This window comes from Misgurnus anguillicaudatus, chromosome 17, assembly GCF_027580225.2.
Source record: "Misgurnus anguillicaudatus chromosome 17, ASM2758022v2, whole genome shotgun sequence".
Classification (NCBI taxonomy): Eukaryota; Metazoa; Chordata; class Actinopteri; order Cypriniformes; family Cobitidae; genus Misgurnus; species Misgurnus anguillicaudatus.
Genome location: NC_073353.2, coordinates 22,470,502 through 22,486,954, shown reverse-complemented (window position 1 = coordinate 22,486,954; position 16,453 = coordinate 22,470,502). Strand labels below are relative to the sequence as shown.

Below are 16,453 nucleotides of genomic sequence, written 5' to 3'. Positions count from 1 at the left end.
CTGTCTGCGTCTCATTCAGGGTTATTATTGATTTTAGTTTTGGACATAATGCCAAGCCTGCGAGATATGAATCAGACTCCATATTACCAGCAGAAAATATCACATAGGATTACAGCGGCGTGCATCGCCTTAAGACATTCAGAGCCAACTGAGCACCTGGGTTTAACATGTGACCTTTGAACCAGAAACGAGTGTCGCTGATTTTACAGCTCTGAACTCGGGTTAATGCTGTTATAAATGGGATGTGGTTTATTTCTCTTTTTTTGTGGAGATACAGTAATTGCTTTTTTTAAGTATATCTACATCTGATCAGTGTGGCTGTGTATGGGGAGTGACTGTAGGTGTTTATGGTAAATTGAAAGCGTAATATAATGGAGACACAAATTGAGCAGCAAATAAAGTTAGATTGAAGAGATCAGAAACAAAGGAATACAGCTGCGGTCCCCTGCTATTTGTGTTTTCTGTAGATTTACCAATTTGAAAACTAAAAAAGCTTAGCGTTTGTGTTGCAAGTTAAACATTACACACCACCCCATCCCTACACGCATATACTGTAACACAAACCAACATTGTGAAATGCAAAAAAAGATATTCTAATAAATATGCAAGTCCTATTTCACACATTCTGTTTCTGCTGCACATGTGACATTTATTTTGCTGGCCAAGCATATCTGAAAAATATAGGTTACAATGTAGGGGAAAGCGAGGCACAAGCTAATGCTTTTTGGCTTTGGCTCTTTCATAAAATATTTAAGTTAGAATTTAATCATTTTTTACACAATCAACACACACATCTCTGCTACAAATGAACACACCTACAGTTATCGTAAAATTACACAGAGAGTGCAAGCTTTTCAACTTACCCCATAGGTGGGGTTCATTGTAACAAACAGATGGTAACTAACGCCTGCTAGAAAATTTCAATGAAACACAAATAATTCAATACAATTCTGTCTATATACTAAAGATGGATATTGTTTATATATCTGCCTATAATAGATAGATATTTACACATTCATCCATCCATGATCCTTCCCCTAACCTTGTATTAAGCATCAATGCATATAAATAGATTTTTTGAAAGGGCATCACAATTAAGACAAAAAAATAATAATAATTGTGAGTTAGTTCCTCTGATATTGCATTAACAGTTAACATTTTGATTAATATTATTTACTTGTTTTCATTTCATTATCATTATATGTATTCCTGAGGCTTAATTGTAACACTGTGTTACAACAAACCCCGTTGTGTAATAATTGTTCAATCCCAGTTACTAGGAGTTGCTGACATGTTTCAAAATGGTGTTATGGTTTAGGTAACAAGACGTGATTTAAATCATATAAGGTTGTATTTGGTGACTTACATACCTAACTCAGAAATAAAAAAAGGGTTATAAGATGAAGAAATTTACTTTGTTCAATCTCTTAATTAAAACACATCAACAATTTTCACAAATTCACAGGAGATCATCTTCTGACAGGAAAAGAAAAATACAAAAGCACAGAATGCTCTGCCCTGTATAACTATGTAAAATAGTCTTGTTACAATTAACCCCGCGTTAGATTGTACTCACCCCAACTGCATTCAAATTTATAAATTTTACAGCTGCTATACATTTTGTTTATTGGAATTTCAGTGCAATGCAATGTGTTTAGGGTCAGCAGAAAAGTTTTAAATATGTAATTATTTATGTATTATTTGCAAATATGTAATTATTACAATAGTGATACAGAACTCACATCTATAGCCCACCCTTGCAGCAAAATGCCATTTCCTGTGCCTTGATATGATCAGTGTTGGGAAAAGTAAGCCCTTAACATTCTTTTCCCATGATTCCCGTGTGGCACGGGGGCGATCCTGTTAAGCTTACTCACGCTAGGCGGCTAAATATGATTATTTGCCTCTAAATAAAATAACTCCAAATATTTTTATCCAAACAACCTTTTCTTATACATGTTGTTCTGACTCACTAGTCTGATGTTTAGTGCAAATGTGTTATTTTGTAATCATTTGGGGAGCTTATGTTTAAGGAATAGTTAAAAAGAATAAATGTATATAAACACATGTCAATGTAATCCAATCTGACAGAGCTTCTTAAGGTATAAAACACAGTACAATCAATACCATTTGACTTTACTGATGCCAAACCCGGAAGGGTGGGTGCGACTGTGAGCTAGGGCGCGGAACTAATCATATAAAGAAATTTAATATAAGTAATTTCATATATACAAGCAAATCCCAATTTTAAAAAGAGGAAAGAGGAATAAAAGCTGTTTAATAAAAATATCTGGCATTTGTAAGCAGAATATATGCCATAATTTAGATTACAGTAAAAATAATTCAAGTAAAAAGGGCCAGGCAATAAACATAAAAATTGTAAGTATCGCCATCCACTGCAGATTGAATTCTTGAAGGAAGATGACGGCCACACGGCAGCGCTTCCGGCGAGCTCAAGTGTCCGAATTCACTCACTCGTTTTCATTTACTCATTCAAGTGAAGTATATTAGTGGACTTATGTATAGGGAATAGTGAATGAGGGTATAGGGGGCTATACTTTGGACATAGCCACATATATTATGCAATGTATAATCATAAGTACAGTTAACCAGTAAAGTATTCCTATTTCAACAAGGAGGATTTAGACAACCCTAAAGCTCATATAATAAACATGTTTTACTGAATAATGTATGTAAGGGCTTTAACAAAAGGAGAAGCTTCAAATTTCTGCCTCTAAACTAGAAAGCTGGCCTGGTTCACTACTATTGTACTTTAAGTTAATACAATTTTATATGGAAATTGACATTATGCCACACATATTGTTCGATACAGCCTAACTTGTTTTAAAACCCAGAGCATTTCTTTGTGACAGAATTTAAAAAGATAGTTAATAAAAAGCAAGCAAGTAACAAAGAGGATAAAAAATTAGATTACATGTTCGCACATAAGAGACATGAAGAAAGAATAAATATGAGAGAAGCTGGAACAGAGACCTGTGAAATACTGCTCAACACCTTCAAACATGTACATTATACAAATGTAAAGTGTAAGCACTACTGGCTTGCACTTTTCATGAATATTTAATTGCACAGTTGCAAACTATGATATATGATGGGCGTATGGTTTTCTAAAATTAAACCTAACAAGAAAGTAAAAAGTGCATCAAATGTCTCAATTTCTCAAAATTTCTCAAAATTTTCACGGGGAAAATATAGTACGACATATTTTAGGCTTGGTTTGTGAGTTCACATTATCTGTTTCCACTTCACTTTAGTATTAATTAATAGATTTCAAAAACAATGTGTATAATTTTGTTAACAGAGTTGCAAAAACAGAAAGTAAGACAGCTCATTTAATATTAAGTTAAACATCTCTTTCATTAACCAATTGTCAATAAACAACTGACTTCATTTTTAAAGAGTGCCAGGGCTTATTCTCCAATCTGCCTGTGGAGAGTGACAGCTAACATAAGTCAATTCTGTATTTGGAGGGCTAACCGTGAACAAGAGATGTGAATCGCTCTCATTCACAGAGACGGTTATTAAAACAGCATTCGCTCTGTATATGGCACGATATCATCTGATGGCAGCACGACCACTGCTAGCAGGCACATGTAACTTGTCATCAGTTCTCACCGTGGCTTGTCATCGCTTTGGGCTAAAGCGGGCTCTGCCATCATTCGTTTATGAATGTTTCAGAACGACCATGTGACAGAGAGTGTCTGAGTGAGCGTGGATGAGACGATCGCCGCACTATTAATAACACATGAGATCTCCAGCGTGCTCATTAATGTTCTTTAAATGTGCCAGATAGCTGCATGGGCATTCTTGGAACCTGCTTGGAGTTTTTAATTGATAGTTACTGACTAAAACGTGAACGAGTGTGTTTTTATCTGTTTCCGCTGGATAAATATTTCTTAGTGGATCTGTATGGGCTTGAGTGACACTGTCGCTTTTAATATTGCATTAGTCAGGTGGCCTGAATCTATAGCACCAGTGAGATGCAGAAGTGGTCAGTGGTCTCCAGAGGCCGAAACAACGGCTATAAAAGTAATAATGGCTTCTACGAGGACAAATGAAAAAAGAAGCGAAATCGATGATGGGAGGACAGAATAACACGCAGTCCACGACTTTCCTCACCTCCACCACTGTCCACACTGCAGCTGCTTTGATCTGTAAACTTACAGTGAAGAAAAATATAGATGCATGCTGAATAATCTGAATAAAATGCAACTTTCACTGTGCCAACTTCAGTGTGAGGAATTAACAAACTTAAAATACAAATGCTGCAAACTGACCTGGTGGAATTTGATGTATAATTCGCGTTTGCGAATTATTTGCAGAGCTATTGTTTTCTATGATGCACAGTATTTTATGCTAATTGATTTGTTCAAGTTGAATGCCATTACCTTTATTAAAAGTTTGTTTTTATACCAGATAAACACTGATCTTATTGCAAAAATAAACTGCATCATAATGATACATTTTAAAACATTTTCAACCTTAAAGGAAAATACCACCGTTTTTTATATTTTACTATGTTTTTACCTCAATGAATTAATAAATACCTATCTTTTTCAATGCATGCACTTCATCTTTGTACAGTGCGTCATGAATGTATTAGCATTTAGCCTAGCCCCATCCATTTCTTAGGATCCAAACAGGGATGAATTTAGAAGTCACCAAACACTTCCCTATGTTTTCCCTATTTAAAGACTGTAACATGAGTAGTTACACAAATAAAGTATGGTGTGACAAAATAAAACTTGTCCATTTCTTAAGCAGATAAAAACTGAGAACTATATTTTATGGCACTTAATTTGCAGCACGTCGACTTTGGCTCGAAGTAACATCATCACTCCTGACTACTCCCCCTTTTGCTTAAACTTCCCTCAATATTACTGTACCCGATGTCGAGGTGCTGCAAACAAGGTGCTCTTCCGTTATACAATATAGTTAGAATTTTTATCCACTTAGAAAATCGTCATGTTTTATTTTGTGCCACCATACTTACTCGTGTAACTACTCATGTAACCGTTTTTAAATAAAGAAAACATGGAAGTGTTTGGTGGCTTCTAAATTCATCCATGTTTGGATCCTAAGGAAGTGAATGGGGCTTGGCTAAATGCTAACACATTCACCACGCGCTGTGCAAAGATGAAATGCACGCATTGAAAAAAAAAGATATGTAGGTATTTATTCGTCTTCGTTGAGGTAAGAACATAGTAAAATATTGAAAAAAGGTGGTGTTTTCCTTCAAATCTTCAGTGTAGTTAGCCATTGTAACTTGCCAAGCTACTCATTATGTATCCTTCCTAAAACTGGCCAACATCATCTGAATCGGAAAAACTGCAGATTAAGTTATCTATGCTTATTGTCTTATGTGGTAATTTTTTATGAATCTCTCTCTCTCTCTCTCTCTCTCTCTCTCTCTCTCTCTCTCACACACACACACACACACACACACACACGCACACAAGTTGAATCAAATTAATTAGCAGCATGCAAATATGAGATATGAGAACTCTCTGCTCTAATGCTGTCACACAAAATGAAAGAAAATATAAATCAGGCTGAAAATGTCTACAAAAAAGTTTATACTCTCTACTCAAAACAAAAAAATCTAGCATTTAGAAACATCTGTAGATCTATGGTTATGATGACTGTCAATTGGGTTGACCTATTATGATTTTATTTCTCATTAAATCAAAATGAAACTGATTCATAAACTGTGTTAATATGAAACATAATCTTTTAGTTATTTCTTACACATGTGAGCTATATTACAGTTTTTTACGATTGCTTACACACAACATCTTTTCATGTCACACGATTTTTGAAAGCTCTCACTCAAAGTGCAAAACTACATGCCAAATCTTCAAAAAGCATAAGCTATTTCTCAGCCTTTGACTCAGTTTTCAATTGCATAAAACACTTTTTTCAAAACACTACACACAATTGTCTACCTAAAACACAAAGATCTATGAGGAAGTGACTTGCTTTCCCTTTTTCAAACACAACCAATCAAAATGCTACACTCATTCACCAGGTCACACAGACACACTCCTCACATGTGCAAACACTAATTGCTTAACTGATCACTAACCAATCACTGCTTTACTTTACAGTAGTATAGATAGGCCTATAAATAGGTCAAATGTCATATTCTCTGTTTGGCAATCTTCACCCGACCCCCTGCCAATTCCTGGACCGGGACCCCACACACAATTTACTGTATTCTACTGTAAAGAATATACTTTTGGTTTACATGTTTATAGTTTTGTTGTATGCTAATGTATACAACAGTAATATTTGGCCTTAAAATATTTTCTGTTTCTACATTGCATTTGCGTTTTCAGTGTACTTGTTACCCCTCTCAGCAGATTACTTTCACTGTAGAACATTGTATTGAAATGTAGATATAAGCCTATGAAAGACCAAAGAGCTTTAGATTTAGAACAGCAGTGTTTACATGGTATATCCAAAAATGTATTACTATGAAAGAAGTGTTTGCCATTTGATGCAAATGCTTGATTCTGACATGTGTTTGTGGCATTTTGAATGCAGTGTTGCGAAGGAGATGTGAGCTACTTTGCATTTTGTGTGTGCAGTTTTGAGAATTGTGTGTAGAGTTTTGAAAAAATGAGACTTGGTTATGAAAACGTGTGTAAGCAATTGGTAAAAACTGTAACTGATCACTAACCAATCACTGCTTTACTTTACATAGTATAGATAGGCCTATAAATAGGTCAAAGGTCAGATTACCCCACCCCCCTTGCCAGATCCCGGACCGGGACCCCACACAATTCATTGTATTCTACTGTAAAGAATATACTTTTGGTTTACATGTTTATAGTTTTGTTGTATGCTAATGTATACAACAGTAATATTTGGCCTAATCAATATTTTCTGTTTCTACATTGCATTGGCGCTTTCAGTGTACTTGTTACCCCTCTCAACAGATTACTTTCATTGTAGAACATTGTATTGAAATGTAGATATAAGCCTATGAAAGACCAAAGAGCTTTAGATTTAGAACAGCAGTGTTTAGATGGTATATCCAAAAATGCATTATTTGATGCAAATGCTTGATTCTTACACGTGTTTGTGGCATTTTGAATGCATTGTTGCATTTTGAAGGAGATGTGAGCTACTTTGCATTTTGTGTGTGCAGTTTTGAGAATTTTGTGTAGAGTTTTGAAAAAAGGAGACTTGATTTTGAAAACGTGTGTAAGCAATTGGTAAAAACTGTATAATACCATGTCTTAATTCTTATTATAGTTTAAGATGTTAAGACTACACAATGTTAAGTTTTAAGCAACGTCTGAAAACAAACTGATGCCATTTTCAACAGCTAACTCTACAATCATCATTCTGTGCAGCATTCTGACCATTTCTAGAAATAGATACGCATTCAAATGCTTCACCACTCTGCAGGTAGGTATTTCAGAAGTGACCCTGGGTATATTTATGTTTAAATTCTTAATGAATACTAAGCATTTTGGATCATTAACCTTTAGAAGATGTTTCAGAGCTTTCACTGTTAATATCAGAAATGTATTTTTATCTGTTAGCATGGTTAATTACATGCTAATGTGAATTGTCTTATTATTTATTAATTATGTTATTTATATTCATAATGCGGGTGTTTTCGTTATCTAGCAGCAGATTGCCTAATGGAGTTTGACACTGGTTTAGTTTGATTGTCACTAGCGGGCCTTGCGTGTGGGTTTAAAACATGACTTCAAGCAGTAGTGAGGGTGATGAATATTTGATTGAATCTTGATTTCAATTCTAGTTCAATTATTCTGGGTAGAAAACACGTCTGTCACAAATGTTACCGCAACATTTTGGTAGCTCGGGAAGCATTTAGATTTTTTTCATAATGGCTTGACTGACATAAACTTGCTGTCAATCTAAAATAGTTGAACTAATAGGCGTGGAGGGTGTTAATTTCCACCTGACGGGCGAACGATTTGGCAGGGTGTGTCTTTATGCTAATTGTATTTTTAGGGCTTGTCTCAGCACACCCACATTCGATCAGAAAGTTGCTCTTAGCAACACAGATGGCAGCATTAACACAGATTTCTAAGTGGAGTTGATTGCGTTAGAAGTGTGTTTGTATGTACACAGCGGTTTTCCATATCAGAGCTCCACAGATTTTGCAGTCCTCCCACAAACTGAGCTGCTGCCACGGCCCTGACCCAACAGCATGAAGCCTTGTGTCATTTATCAGAGCCTGTAAATTCGTGGCTTTGAGCTTGTGATGCACAGTAACAAATAAATCAACTTTGGCAACTGTGCATGACACTGAAATCTTATGACAAACTAGATTAAACAACAAGTTACTTATATTGGTAACACTTTACTTTAAAGGAGCTGTACTGTATGTAGGTTGTTGACTGTACTAAATTTAAATAAATAAATAAATATACACAATAATTCTTATATCAATCTCTCTGGAAAAAAGATGCTAAGCCAGTTATTTTCTTTTTGAAATGCGCATTCTGTTTTGGTTTTGGTCTGTGTGATCCCGCCTACTGTTAGTTTCCCCAATAGTGTATTTTGACAGCTCGGTTGCCAGTTATTACGGTTACTTAAACGAGACCGCAATTCCACATAAATGTCACACTTTGCTGCATGCATGTGTTACACACAACACAATATCACATCATAAAAGGTGTAATGATTGATCAATTTACTTGTAACTGGCTTTACAATATTTGTGTTCGACTTCATGCGATGCTGCGGGGGCAGATCATGGGTAGTTTTTGCTACGCTTTGCTGTTTTGCTGCAATTATCGGCCTGTGGGGAGCCATATGAAATCAAGCATACCCATCTTCTTAAAGGTATTGCGGAGGGTTTTTTTCCGGGTGGATCATCAAGAGTATTGGTCCTCCTAGTTGTCAATCAGGAGTGTTGCACAATTGCATTTTTTAAAAAGTGGAGAAGGCGGTTCTTTTCTAAAATTCGAGAAAATCCTCCACTTCACCTTTAAAGTGACATTATGTAATTTTTCAACCTTCATAATAAATTTTCAAGACCCTTGTGATAGTACATCGACTTTAAATAGGTTGAATGACATGTCTACCATAGCCTGACGGGGACTGTATCGCTTTTACTCGTACTTTAAAACTTAGGGTTTCGGGTAGTAACCAGAGCACACAAAAAAACTACAAAATTCGACTGCTTTACGGCATACGTCACTTCCTCCACACAATTTTTTTTTTACGTGAATTTTGCTGGAGGCTACTTAAGGAGTGTAGAGAGCAATTTCTATTGTGTGACTCTGTGGCACCGTGTTAGTATCACGGACCCATGACACGGGCGACCAGGGTTTGATTCCCCTTTAAGGTAATTTTTTATATAAACTCACAATCTTGATTCATACATAAATGCGATCTTCTTTATAAATGACGGCGATTATCTTGCATATAGTTCCCTGTATTCAGATGCTGCGTTCACGTATTTATCTTTCTTTTACTCTCTATGGTATTTACATTACAATCCAGGATGCTATAGCAGTCAAACTTGCTCAAACTCACACAGTGTAAAACCAAACCCTATTCATTCACCAATCAGATCCGAGCGTTTCTCTCTTCCTCATTTGCTGCGTTCCGCTGTCACTCGCGTGACGTATTACAAAGCGGCAGACCTAAACACATTGGTTTACTTGGATTTGGAGCGACAATTTTAACACAAAAGAGAGGAAAAATGAGCACCATTGCGGAAAATCCTACTGGCGAGGGAGAGAGGGACGATGCAACAATATTTGTTTCGAAAAAGGCAAGGAAATACTTCTGGTCGTTTCTCAATTGGAAGGCTGCAGCCTCCGGAGGTCAAATATGCAGGCTGCATACGTCATCAAGCCTGGGTTATTAAGGTAAACTGCGCATTACATTCGCAAGTCATAAGCATACTGCAACATTTTACGATTAGCTAAGTATAATAGTCAACTTTATAATTGTTAATATTCTGAAATAAGACAGTCTTGATGACGTATGCAGCTTAGAAATACGACATCCGGAGGCTGCAACCTTCAGATTGAGAAATGGCTTCTGCCACGAGTTCCTCATCAGAAAGTTCTAACATGACTGCGTTTCTCCCTGATGCCTCAAAATGTTGATCGTTAAGCGTTTCAAAGGTTTAGTTTTTAGTTTAGTTTTAAGGTTGGCCAGTTCTTTTCCTTTGCGACAGTGTTGTGGCCTCTAGGGGCGCTAGGCGTGAAAAATACATGTCTAGCGCCCCCTAGTGGCCAAAAAGTTCTGCGGTGTGCCTTTAAGTAACAAAATGCTAATGCAGTAAAGCGACCGAACAGAAAGGTTTCCAACCGATATCGAGAATTAAATTTGTCAAAATACAACCAATTTAGTAGCCTCGAAAATATATCGGTCAACCACTAGTATTAGTAAATGCTGCAATTATTATGAACCAAGATTAATAAATGTTGTAGAAGCATAGTTCATTGTTAGTTCATGTTATCTAATGCATTGGTTTTCAATTCCAGTCCTCGGCCCCCCTCCCAGAACATTTTAGATGTCTCCATATATAAAAACACCTGATTCCGATCATCAGCTCGTTAGTGTGTTAATTAAGGAGCTGATGAGTGAAATCAGGTGTTTCATATAAGGAGAGATCTAAAACATCCGAGGACTGGAATTGAAAACCACTGATCTAATGCATTAACTTATATTAACAAATTCAACCTTGTAATGTTGTAAAGTGTTAAGGTGCTAAAAATGCTTCTTTTCAAAGCGATGCCATATACAGTAGAATAACCATGTTTGGTTCCCCCAAGAACCTTTCAGTCAGTTGTTCTCAAAAGAATAATTTATTTTTTCAGTTCATAGTCTGTACAACCTTTTCCATTACAAAGAATATTTAGGCAACAGAAATGTTCTGTAGATGTTAAAGATACTTTATGAAACCATAACAAAGGACCTTTCAGAAGCATTGATTTCTTAGGAGTGTAGTATATAGGCAAACCATACTCTCCAATTTTCACTGGTTGGTAGATGGCATTAAACAGATGAAAAAAGATGTAAAGAGAGCTATAGGCAGGGAAAGATAAGAGAAACATAAAAAAGCAGAAAAATGAGAGATCAGTGTACATGTCAGAAGAGAAGATGCTGCAGTCTGCAAGTCTTGCGGCCAGCAGCTATCAAGACGCCCACTCTCGTCGTCATGGAGCTTGTGTGCATGGCAACATGGAGGAAATAAACACAGTCTTTTCTCCTGCATCCTCCTCCAGGCTGCCTGTGATCCTGTTAATGCTGACAGATGTGTTCCCCTCAGCACCCTACACGACAGTGCTAGAGAAGGTGAAGCTTTCATACGGGAGCAGTCTATAGATAACAGTATATACTTACAATTAATACAACACACAGCTGAAAACTCATCGATGTGGCCTCAGAGTGTAAACATCAGGCCTGCACATGCAATTAATGTAAATGTATTCTTATAATAGCCCCTAGTTTTAAGGGTACTTTATTTGAGAGTGCTCCAGTGAAGTATCTATGACCGCGTGTCAATACCTTCAGTATGACTTTACAGTACAGTATAAGCTTTACAGCAATGAGAGCTATATAATGAAAATGTGTGAGGGGTGGGGAGGTTGGATGTTTTTGTGTTTGCATACTTGTTAAAATTATTGTGATGCATTATTAAGGCAATAAGGAACCTGAGGCTACGCAATATTGTGAACGCCACCACTGAAGTGCGATGTTAGCCAAGGCACCTCTTCAGGCGTGACTATATTTTATAACAAGTTACTACATGAGAACAATATTAAGGGCACAAATTTCATTTAATTATTATTCTATAAAGCAAATCGAGTGTCTACGAAAATCCGCGCTGCTATTTTACCAGAATTTACAAAGTACTGTAGCTAATGAGCAGGTGTTTCACACAACGTCTGTTTTTATATCATACATTTTTGCACAGCTGGAATGCTTTATCGACCAATCAGCATCCAAGACCGGAATTCGTTTTCTAACGAACAATGAAACATAATATTAACTTGTCTCCTCGACTCTTTCATAGCTCTTTAAGAGATGATTAATGAAAATGTGTGTTATTTGTGAGCCGCTGGAGTGAGAAAGAAAGAGAGGGAGAGAAAGTGGAAAGGAGTGTGAGAGAGAAAGACTGAGATCACAGCAACAGATGGTCAAGTCTCTTTTGGCTTCTGTGAATGTTATGTTATTTTTATCAGGCTGGAGATGAGCTCAGAACTTCACACAAGCAAATGAGAGAGGAGACAAAAAACAGGATTTTATCAAAAGCTCAAGTGGGAAGGAGAGGAAGAGGCACTCATCAGCTGTAATGTAGTGCAGCACGGTCATCAGTTAACATGTGAGAGCTCACTTCATGACATCACTGTGATTCATCATGACACTGGGATGAGATAAAAAATTGAATTTAATGTGCATTTGTGGATTTGACCTTACAAAAGCTCAGATAATGCAAAGGAAGAAGTAGATCTGCAAAGAGATTTCATGGATCTACAGGCACGAATGGGTGTAGTTTTGATATTTTTGAATCAATCAATATTTTGAATCATGAACCATCACCATTGTGATCCTAATAAAGATTTTTCACCATGCATTTTATTAGTTAATGAACAAAAAACTCACCAACAGCCAGTGGCGGCTCCAGAGATTTTCTGATGCAGGTGCTATGGGGATGCTCAACACTTAAGAGAAGGTGCTTTACATTTGGGGCGTTTCATTATTAAGGAGGTCGCATCGGTCCACCCTTTATACACGCGTACACGCCCGCATTAACTAGCCTATACTTGTTCCACGACTATGTAAAAGTATTTAACAGAAGGGCTATAGAAACAACATACATAAGCCTGCCAATGTAAACCTCTGAAAATAATATTTCACAGATCTGTCACAGTCTAACCCTGAATACAACGGAGCAGAAAACGCAGCAACAGACACTGTGCACACTTTGGCTCAGATCACGAAATCACACAGCCAGTTACCAACACTAGTGATGAATCAGCATTGTTTCTATTGTTGGAGCATCATAGGGTGACCATACGTGCCATTCTTACCGGACCCGGACGCGTCCTATCCAGGATTTCGGGTGCATCTTCTGGAAGTCGTATTTGTCTGCCGCATACGTCATACATAGAGGATTATTATTATTATTACAGAAAAGCAACCGTTACATTTTAAGGTAAGAATTAAACTACGATTGTATATCTTATGTTTTTAACCGAATGGCGTATGCGGTCAACAAATACGACCTCCGAAAGACGCACCGAAATCCTGGACAGGACGCGCCCGGGAAGTATGACACGTATGGGCACCCTATAGATGTAACAATGCAGAGCCAAGATTTGTTCTTTAAACACCAAATTAATTCAATTTGTAATAGCCAACAGAGGGGAAAATCAAGCACTTATCATAGACGTCTTCACAACAAAACAGCATCATCAATTATGTTGACGCAGTCAAGGGTCCTCATTCTCTCCGTATTTATAGCCAAAAGTTCCAGATTACTGGTCCTAGTGTGTCCACTGCTGTTCCTCGGGTAGTTTTTGGTGTATCCATTTTGGTGTATTTTACTCGGCTAAATTTCTAAACTCGCTTTCAAAAACAAACTGCCTTGCGTTAAGGTCAAAAGTTCACCGAGCGTTGCACCCATTGGCCAAAGAAGATCACATGTTTGGGCGTCATGATATTTTAGCTAAATACATGTTTTTAAATTATTATTTAACTCCCTTTTTTAACAATATGAAAACACTATTCAAACATGACATTAAAATATAAATATAAAAAATTACAGACATTTCTTGGGGGTGCTGGGCGGGTGCTATGGATATTATAGCCGGAGCTACAGCACCACCTAGCTCCTCCCTGGCGCCGCCACTGCCAACAGCTCAAACTAACCAAGTTATGCAGACACACTATAAAAAAATCCGTAGAAATTACAATGGTATTGCAGCTGGGTTGCTGGTAAATTACCGTGGATTTGAATTTATGTTATTTACTGGCAAGAGTTTGTTCGAGGTTGAATGAATTTTGAATATTGGCAGGTCTTTGTCTTTACGGAGTGAAACTATACAATGGCGGCCTCGTGCAGGGCATTCTGGGAACCAGAAATCATCATCAAACTTTTCTGTTTTTTGCTTCAGATTTTGTTTCCCAGAATGTTTTGCTTGATGCTGTTTTTCTAGTTTTATTCTGTAAAGACAAAGACTTGTCAATGTTTAATGTTCATTTAACTTTGAACAAAATGTTGCCAGAAATAACATAAATTTAAATCTACGGTAAGTTACCGGCAACCCAGCTGCAAATTTCTACGATTTTTTTTTACAGTGTTTAACACCTCAAACTAATCACATAAATCTTAGAAAAAAAGTATTTTAGTGTCTGTAATAAATGTCATTTCAAACAAGAACATTAGGGAAATTATTATTTACAACTGTAAAAAGTAAAAAAAAAAAATGTTGGATCAACTTTTAGTAAAATATGTCTTTTGGTAACACCTAAAAAAAAAAAAACGTTTTTTAAACTTGAAAAGAAAAAATTTTGGTAACACTTTATGGACCAATTCTCACTTTTACCTAGTTTCTTATTAGCTTATATATTGGCTGTTTATTAGTGCTTATAAAGGACATATTAATGCCGTGTTCTGCATGACCATTATTGTTCATCCCTTAACCCAACCCAATACCTACACCTAACCGCTACAACAACTACCTTATTAGCTATTAATTAGCAGTAAATTGGGAGTATACGGAGGCAAAAGTCATAGTTATTAATCAATAAGTGTTTTAGTGTTACCCATTGTAATTTTTCAAGTTGATCCCACTTATCACTTTTTACAGTGTAATTTGTTATTTCGTGTTTCAACACATAAAAGTCTTTCAAAGTACTAATCTATCATGATGTTAGCAAATGAAAGGAACAACTGTTCTTACCCAAAGTACAAAATCATATGTTTGTGTATTGTTATTAATAATTACATTTCCACACATTTCAAGATTTTAAGATATGAAAGTGAAAGAAATAGCATTATGCTATCATATACCAACCCAATCTCAAGGCAAGTTGTGTTGTAGTCACAAAATATTTGATTAATTTATTCATGTTCATGGACATGATTTTCAGCTTTATTTTGTGCCATTGAGCATGAATTTCGATAAATAGTATAAATTTTCGTGTCCGTGGCACGACTTTCTTTTTCGTGTCATTTTATCTACTGTTTTCTCATTGTGTTTTCTTTTTTTTATCATTGTCGCTTGGGGTTGGGATTAGAACGATTTTCTGTTACATTTCAGACATCCTAACCCAAACCCCAAATCTAACCCCAACCCCAAGCGACAATGATTTAAAAGTAGGAAAAAAAACAAATCATAAAATGAGAAAAAATGAGAAAACAATACATAAAAAGAAAGTTGTGCCACGTTCACAAAAAACTATTTATAGAAATTCATGTTTACTGACACGAAAAAGACATTCATGCTCAATTGCGCGAAAAAAGTGGAAAATTGTGTCCATGAACACGAATAAAATAATCAAATATTTTGTGACTATTACACGACTTGCCTTGAGATTATGTTGCAAATACTCCAAACCCACACAGACAGAAAATAAAAAACCCATAATGACAACCAACATACCCAGTTGAGTGACATCAGATGCATAATGACTCTGTAAGCTGGAGACAAATTATGTGTATGTGTGTACAAGTCTTGACCCCTTTAACAAGATGCACTGTGTTGATCTCATCTGTAGATCGCAGCAGTCATCTCTCGCTGGATAAGAGGCGTACGTTCTTCATTCAGCACAATGTGAATGGCTTATTAATTCTTATTATCCTGATCACTGCACACTAAAATGAGGAATGGAGACATTTTAAGTTGACTAATTGGCCTAGGGGAGGGAGGGATGGTGGGGAGAGAGAGAGATAGAGTGATGATTGGCAAATTATATGAGTTATGTGAGAATACTATATGGGAAAGAAGCATAAAAGCAAAAATTTGATTATTTATACACTCTCAGAAATAAAGGTACAAAAGTTGTCACTGGGACAGTACCCTTTCAAAAAGGTACACCTTTGTACCCAAAGAGTGCATATTAGTACTTTGAACTGCAAAAATGTACCTTTAAAGGTACATATTTGTACCTTAATGGTACATATAAGGACCTTTTTTAAAGGGTGCTGCCCCAGTGACGGCTTCGTACCTTTGTTTTTGACAGTGTATGTACAAAAGATTTAGTTTAAAAAAATTATATTTCTTAATGTTGTTCAGTCAAGTCATAATTTCCACATATTATCTGCTTTAAGACTAGCACTGGTGCCAGCTTAAAAAAATCTAAATAAATAAATAAATGGGTGCATGAATGCTCCTGGGATTTGAGGAGAACAAGAGAAATACAGAGGGAAAGAGAGCATAAGAGTATTAAAATGTTACAAAAGATATTATAACCTCAA

At 36.4% G+C, this 16,453-nt stretch overlaps 1 long non-coding RNA gene across 1 annotated transcript; it reads left to right on the top strand.

The window, feature by feature from the left end:
- The first annotated feature begins 11,036 nt into the window (after window positions 1-11,036).
- On the top strand, window positions 11,037-12,422 carry LOC141350201 (uncharacterized). Its single transcript, XR_012358187.1, has 2 exons — window positions 11,037-11,322; window positions 12,213-12,422. It is a non-coding gene; the product is annotated as an uncharacterized lncRNA (long non-coding RNA).
- Window positions 12,423-16,453: the final 4,031 nt, after the last annotated feature.